This window comes from Marmota marmota, unplaced genomic scaffold, assembly GCF_001458135.2.
Source record: "Marmota marmota marmota unplaced genomic scaffold, marMar, whole genome shotgun sequence".
NCBI classification, from domain to species: domain Eukaryota; kingdom Metazoa; phylum Chordata; class Mammalia; order Rodentia; family Sciuridae; genus Marmota; species Marmota marmota.
In genome coordinates, this window is record NW_025999842.1 from 8,862,620 (window position 1) to 8,870,794 (window position 8,175).

At 37.3% G+C, this 8,175-nt stretch overlaps 1 non-coding gene across 1 annotated transcript; it reads left to right on the forward strand.

Annotated features, from left to right (window-relative positions):
* Window positions 1–7,839: 7,839 nt before the first annotated feature.
* On the forward strand, window positions 7,840–7,912 carry Trnal-cag. The gene has a single exon. It is a non-coding gene; the product is annotated as a tRNA-Leu (tRNA).
* The last annotated feature ends 263 nt before the right edge of the window (window positions 7,913–8,175 follow it).

The following is an 8,175-nucleotide window of genomic DNA, read 5'->3' on the forward strand; positions in this document are numbered from 1 at the left end:
CTCTCTTGCTCACTCTCGTGTGCACTCTTTTGCTCTTCTGCATTTCACCATGGGATGATGTGACAAGTAGATTCTTATCAGATGTAGCCCCCCAGCCTTGGGCTTCCCAGCCTCTAGATCTATAAGAAATAAATCTCTGTTCTTTATAAATTAATCAGCCCCAGGTATTCTGTTAGAACAACACAAAACTGACTTAGACATACACCTTTCCAAAAATGAGGTATGAGGGTATTATGGTTTGAATCTATCTCCCAAGGCTCATGTGTTGAAGATTTGTTTTCCAAAGCAGCAATACTCAAAGATGGGGATTTTAGGAAGTGATTGGATCTTAACACTCTGACCTCATCAGTGAATTAATCCATTAAGGGATTCAAAGCTGAATTGATTATTGGGAGGTAGAAACTATAGGAGGTAGTGTGCAGTTGGAGAAAGTGGATCCTTGGGGGCATGCCCTTGGGAACTACATTATGTCTCTTCCCCACATACACTGCATTCTGGCTACCATGAGCTGCACAGCTTTCCACTACCATAACCTTCTGCCATCATATTTTGCTTCACCTCAGGCCCAAAGCAATGGAGCCAGCCAACCATGGGCTGAAACAACGAGCCAAAGGAAATCTTTCCTCTTCTAAGATGTTTTTCATGTATTTTCTCACAGCAATGAAAAGATAACTAAACTGACAGAGGATCATACTCTGGCCTTACTCTAATATTAGGCAATGCTGAAAACTTTCCTTTCAGTTCTGTGAATTAACAATTCCCAACTCTATGGAATGCAATATCTTATTCCAACTTGCTTTTACAACTACCACTCCGTTAAAAGTCATCTATGGTATAACTTTAGACACAGAAGGAGAGACAGTTTGCCCTGAATCGCCTAAGGTAACCATACTTGAATCTAGACAGTGGCTCTTAGCACTTTCCAATCTGGACTAGAATAACAAAGCAGAAAGGCTGAATAGACCCTCTGAACTCCATAAAGTCTAATAATCCAAACAGCATTCCCCAAAGTGACTCAATACAGTATTAATTTTAGTAGAAGATAACTATAATTTGCCATTGAGCCTTTCTTGGAGACAACTCTAAAATTTTAAAAACAATAATAAGTTTTGGGTTGTGGCAAAATTATACAACCAAGTATCCCCTGCTCAATTCAACGGTGATCTTAATAGACCATAAGCAGTAAGTTGAAAAATGACTATGTAGGCTTACTTTCCTTATATGTATATCCTCCTTGTCACGTAGGTTTCAGTGACCTCAAACTTGACTCTGAAATTGGTCATGTGACAGGTTTTGACCAATTAGATGTTAGTAAACAAGATACCAATGTGTTTTGTTTGTTTTGTAGTGCTGGGGATGAAGCCCAGAGCTTTGTGCCCACTAGGCAAGCACTCTCCCATTGAACTATATCCCCCAAAAAACAATGTCTGGCAAGCACTTGTCCATTTACATTGCCTCTCTGACATTGGTAGACTACTACTACCACCACTACAACCAGAGGCCTGAACTTGTCTACTAGATGGTAAAGGGTCAGTCCTACCATGCAAGCCAAGAGCCACCAGACCCCTTTGAATCAAAGCTGACCAATAGTTGACATGAAATCCAGCCAAAATCAGAAAAATCATGCAGAGCACATCTCAGTCCAAACTGCTGATGCAACAAATTTTGAGCTAAATAAATGACTGTTGTTTAAAACCACAACATTTTGCAGAAGTTTGTTATTCATTAAAAACTAACCAACACATCATGAGAATTCAAATAATAGCAAATCATTTCCCCCACCCCTTGACTTTAACATCTGTGATTTCTGGTATAAATTGGTCATCTCTAGGTCTTTGTTTTTCCTAAATTACATGGGATTATAGGACGGCAATCTGGAAACCAATTTAGAAATTTAAGAGACTGTCCCATAAGTGGGATCACAAGAGAATAATTAGTTTTCACCATATGGGTTTTACTAATATTCAGCTTTCCTAGCTCTGTAACATATTCCGAATAGCTGGTATATAAGCACCAAGGTCAAGCATCTTTTGCTTGCAAAGTCTTTTGAAATCCAGACAACAATAATTTTTTTAGCAGAGTAAGAGTTTTTCTTTGTTCTAATTGTTTTAATACATCAGGCAGGTGGGCATACTATATCCACAAAAAAGAACATTCAAATTTCAATCCAGCTCAATGGAAATATGTTGGACACTTACTTTGCTTAATCATGCACTAAAGTCACCAAATAACTCTAAATTTTGCACTAGAGATTCCAAAATTGATCTAAGGGGGAATCATAAAACTAAGTGTAGAACATCCAAAATAAACATCCACTTATGTCACTGATGAAGTCATTATGTTTTAATGCTATTACAGATATAATTATTATTTGCTTTTTCTGTCTTATCACACAACATAATATTTTTGAATTTTTAATACTTCATAAATATTCTTGCTCAACTTTAAGGACACTTAAATAGATTTCTCAAAAAATTTTCCTGGCTGGAATCCATCTTCATAGCAAAAATTATACTGAGTGATTTTTCTCATCATCCAATGAAGATGCAAAAACTGACAATGTAAGTAGAGACTCATCAAACAAATATGCCGGGAAGGATCATTGTAGCATTTTCAAAGTTAAAATTCAGGCTGTATTAGTTTTTGAGTTTTATTTTCTGCCATTTTATGCTTGTTTCTTCCGGGGGAGGGGGGTACGTTAAAAGAGAGAGCTTTAGTATTCTCAGTGGATTCTGAACTGAGATCCTGGACAGCTCCTTCTTGAAGAATGCATTTTCACCAGCATTTCAGGAACTCTAGTCATGTAACACCAAAATGTAAGGAAGTAAGAAATGTCCCCTTTCAAACATAGGGGTCTGAAAAAAATAAATAAATAAAGCATAGGGATAGATAAGTGTCTTAGCTTGCCAGTAAGGTTTACTTTGGTTCACAGATCTAGAGATTTCAATCCAAGATTGGTTAGACCTGTGTCACTTTGGGCCTACAGCAGCACATATGGTGGAAGCACATGGCAAAGCAAAACCTCATGACTGGGATGCAAAAAAGAAGAAAAAAAAAGAGGTCAGGTCCCACAGTTCCCTTCAAGGGCACACCCCCAATGACCTAACACCTCCCACTAGGCCCCACCTCTTAAAGTCTCCACCACATCCCAACCGTGTCAAACCTCAGATCAAGCAAGCCCTTCACACATGGGCCTCTGGGGAACATTCCAGATCCAAATGATAGACAGGTCACTAAAAGGTGGTAGGTTTCTAATTACAAGCCAGTCATTTGGTTTTTCAAAACCTAGAAACTTGATGGAATAAAGACAAAATTTATAATCTCAAGTCAAATTGATCCAAAACTTTATATTAAAACAGTAATCATTTTACTGTGTGCTGAATGAGAAGGAGGCACTAAGGGAAGAAAACAGAGAATATTTAAGGACATATACTTAATGAAAAATGAAAATTGAATTCCTCTCTCCCTATCATCTAATCATTAGATATTATTTAACAGCTTATTAAATTCTGGGAGGAAATAAAGTAAGACTAATTCATATTAGAAAATTATACCGACAAGCCTAAGAGAACATTGTGAAAAGTGCATTCCAACTGATCTGCAGTTAAAATGCAGTAACTTCCTGTTGCTTCTATAGTAAGCTGGTCCTACCTGGTCACAGATTTGAGATCATATTATACAGATAACCCAATGAATATCAACTCATGAGAGCATCTTTCAGAGCTGGTGGTAAAAGAGGCCTGGTCTGTTCAACCTGGAATTTCCATGGTTTCATATTATATATGGCTCTGCAATATTACATATTGCAACCTCAATCCCTCAGGATATTTAAGAGTGAATAATTATAACCATTTTATTCATAATCCAGTAATTAGGTAGATGGAAAACAACTCAGTGGGACTTTTTGGTGGGTGTGAATTTATTACAGAAGATATAACCTCTTCTCAACTCTTAATAACCACCAATCATGTGCTCTGCATGCCTTATCTCAATTCTCACAAACAATCCTATGAGGTAGATGAGCCATTGAGGATAGGGATTGAAAATTACTCACCCATGGTCACACAGATTATAAGTAATTGAACTGGGATTTAAGATGAAAAGAAATTTTGCCAACTACTACATTCTAACCAGTATCTTTCTCTTAATAAAAGAAGTAGTAATGAGGAAACTAGAAGACCTTTGATTTTGTAGTTGTAACTCACAGTTAGATAATTTGCTTTAGAAAAGACAATTTTTTAAAAAAAAGTAGTTGACTTGCACTACAAATAAACTCCTGTGTGATATTAGAGTTGATCCCTAGAGATATTTTCCTATGTCCTCAGTCACCAAGCTTTGATGCTACTAATCAATGGAACCATATGTCAGCTGGGTTTATGGCATATGAAAACTACCCAAGAACAAACAGGAGAAATAATATGGTGTTTCCAGGAGCAAGTGAGAGATTATTGATCATCATGCATGAGAGTTCACACACCTGCTTTGCTGTAGGTGAGTAGGTAGGAGAAAAGAAAAACAGGTTGGTAAAACAAAGCTCATGTAAGGAGGTGGCCACTCTCCATGCTTTGGGCAAACTCAATTTATGAGTATAAATTTGTGCCACAGAGCTTGCCACCTAGCAACTGTACAAAACCATCTGTACTTACCTAGTAACTGCCCAGAATAACTGAATTCTTCTGTTTTCAGAGTTAATAATATGAGATGACACTAAAGGAAAATATAGGAGAAATTGCAATGAGATAGAAACTTTACTAATGCTGGACTTAGCATTCTGGCAAAGCTTACTCTAATTAGACAAAATCGTACCTCTAGTATATTTTCCAGGATATTTTTGAATTTACTATTATTTTTAATAATCACCACTTATAACTCCATTAAGCAAAGAAGCTGAAATTGGCCCTACTTATGGGATTGTGTACAGTCTTTACGGCAATATTCTATTGTAACTGCCCCTTCTCAGAGTTCTTCACTGGCTCCTCTAATTCTTCCCCGTTGAACAATTGGAATTCTCAAAGAACCTGTCCTTTACCCACCTTTCCTTTCCTGTTCCCCTGTTCTCTTGATTTCAATCATCACATCTCAGGATCAATTCTGAGTCTGTGCTGCCAGCTCAAATATCTCTCTTGGGCTCCAGGCAGCTATTTCCATCAGTGTGTTAGACATCTTCAGTTACTAACATGCATACTTACTTATTTTCAAAGTTATTAAAATTGCCTAGACTAACATGCCAGGAATAATCCCACTGCCAGGCCTTTGTATCTGCTGTTTCCTCTGTCTGAAGCACCATTTCTCTGTATGTGCATGGTTCCCTCCCTGGACTCCTTCACATCTTTATCTAATATCAGTGAGTTCGTCCCAATCTCTGCCTTCCTCTTCTCCATAATACTTACCACTTCCAAAACATGTATTTTGCTGATTTGTTTTGTTTATTGTCTATCTCTCCATGCAAGCTCCATGATATCAGACTTAGTTTTTGTCTGTTTTGCTCAAGACTATATCCTTGGTGCCAAAAACAGTAACCGATCAAAAAAAAAAAAATAGGCATCCTATTAAGTGGAATGAATGAATGAACAGACAACTGCCTATCTTCACCTCACATAAAACTCGTTCTTTGCCTCAAATCTGCTCCCCCTCCTTCCCATATTTTTTAGTAGTATCTGCCTTCTCCCATTCATCCAGACCAAAAATCTCAATCACTTTCAATAATCCCTCACTTTATCCCTTTATTCAATAAAGTGTCAAATTATTCTAAGTGTTTCTAAATCTCCCTCACCTATTACTTCCCACCTATTCCATTCTGCTTTTTAGCCCTTGACCCCTGACCTCAGATTCCTGTCACAGGCAGGCTGTATAACTGCAAGCTTTCCTTACCTCCAACTCAGTCTCTGTTCTTCAATTCATCCCACACACTGACCTAGGCCAAGGTTTCTAGAATGCACATTAGGCTGTGTTAGACCTCTGTTCTAAATCTTTAGCATGGAATCTAAGGCTGTTCATAATCTAGTCTCAAACAGCCCCACAGTGCTCACCTGTCCATGTGCTCTGGGCCAGTCACATTGTACAACACGTATCCCAACATATCCCAAAGGCACCGTGCACCACTGTAACTCCACTGCTGTGTTGTTCCCTCAGCCATCCTGGCCAGCTCCCTTGTCACTTCTAAAAGTGTTCCCAGATATTTTCCCACTCACCATGTTGATATGTCTTCTCTAATACTTACTCGTTTAATCCTAAATGCTAAATGCTTGTCTCTCAAGCCAAAATCTCCTTCAGAGCTGGGAGCAGCCATCATTCACTTTTATATGACACATAGTGCCTAGTCTAGCGTTTTGTATATGGTAGGTAATAAGGAAGTATGTACTGATCTGCTGAATGAGACTTGAGTACACACTGAAAATTCCAGATCATGTGATCAGATAGGATTCTCAAAAAGGACTCAGAAAAGAGGCACAGGTTTAATTAGGACACAGCAAGGATTAATTTCTGCTCACTGTTCAAATCAGATTATAGGACATCACGAAGGAAAGTCTGCCTCTAGATCAGCATGGCCTGTGCTTTTTTCAAACACTTGTCAAGATTATATGGGCTGAACGAGGCCCCCCAGCCTCATTCATAGTATTGCACCTATCCACTCTCATTCTGACTTGGGCAACTACAAAGCTATGAAAGGAGGTGCTACTCACATAAGCAAACGGAAATAAAGAAAAGAGGCAGGAAATTGGTGTAAAGAGCTCAGGGGATGCAGGAGGGATATTTCCATACAGTCCATCAGATTTTATTTTATCTTTTTTATTTCATCTTATTTCATTTGTTACAGGTAAATATATAAAATAGTGTGTAAATGCAGAATGTAATTATATCAACAAGGCTTTTTTTCTTCTTAGTGTTTTCCTTCTTTGCCTGGCTCCCCCTCCCTCTACTACTCTTTTTGCCCTAAGTAGCACATGCTACTAGCCTAGTATTGAGATCTACCATAATTTTCTTTTTTCTCAAAAAATCATGTGAATTAACTATTAATAATACACACACAGTGGTTTGTGTCTGTTTTATAAAAACTGGATTACTTAATAAGCATCTTTGCTTACATGCTTCAAAGCAATTGGAAGGGATCTAGCTCATGCTTTTCAGTGGCTGTATAAAGTTCCATCATCTGGCTGCTGCATGGTGGGTATTCACTTCAGCTCTAGATTTCTCTATTATAAACGATATTATGATAAACATGATGATATATATATTAGTATAAAGGCTATAACAATGAATATTTTTACCTCTGTTAATGAGAGCACCCTTCATTCTGTGTCTCCACCAGCACTGGGTGTTAATGAGCTTTTCCATTTCCATCTGTCTAAGAGTTGTAAAAATGACATCTTGGTACTACTTTAACTTGTGTCTCTGGATGGTTAGTGAGTTTGAGAATCTTTTCATATATTTGCTACCTATATGACTTTTCTGTGGATTGCTAGTTTATACTTTTTTCTCTCTTTCTATAGGAGACTTTTGGCAACTTCCTTCAATTGGTAAAAGCTCTTTAAGTTATATATCTCCCCTCTAAATGCCCTCTATTGCAACAAAAATATTGTAAATATTTTCCTAGGGCCTTCATTTGCATTTAACCTAATAGTATGATTTGCCATATTTATATAACCAAACAGTCTATCTTTTCTCTAACAGTGTCTAGGCGTCCTGTTAAAGTTAAGATATCTCCAGATTTTCTTAAAAAATATTAGTATTTTTATATTAAATTATAAATCCATTTAAAATTCTTTGCTGACTAATATGGAGATAAAAGTGAGAATGGAATTTTTCTTTTTCCATATTAAAAATTAGTTGGTTGAAGCTGGGGATATAGCTCAGTTGGTAGAGTGTTTGCCTCAGATGCACAAGGTCCTGGGTTCTATTCCCAGCACCACCAAAAAAAAAAATTAGTTGGTCTGGTACCATTTATTAAATAATAAGTAATTTGTCCTTTCTGAATAAATTTGACATTTCTATCATTTTTTCATTTATTTAATTTTCACTTATAATGAGATGTAGTTTCCATTCTGATTCATTCTGTCCCATGAATATGTTTGTATTTTTCTAGATCAATAGCATTTTATATCCATTAAAGTAAGTCCTCTGGCAAGGTAGAGGGAACTGTGACCATCCACAGAGCAGGCCCAGCGGCCTGCTGAG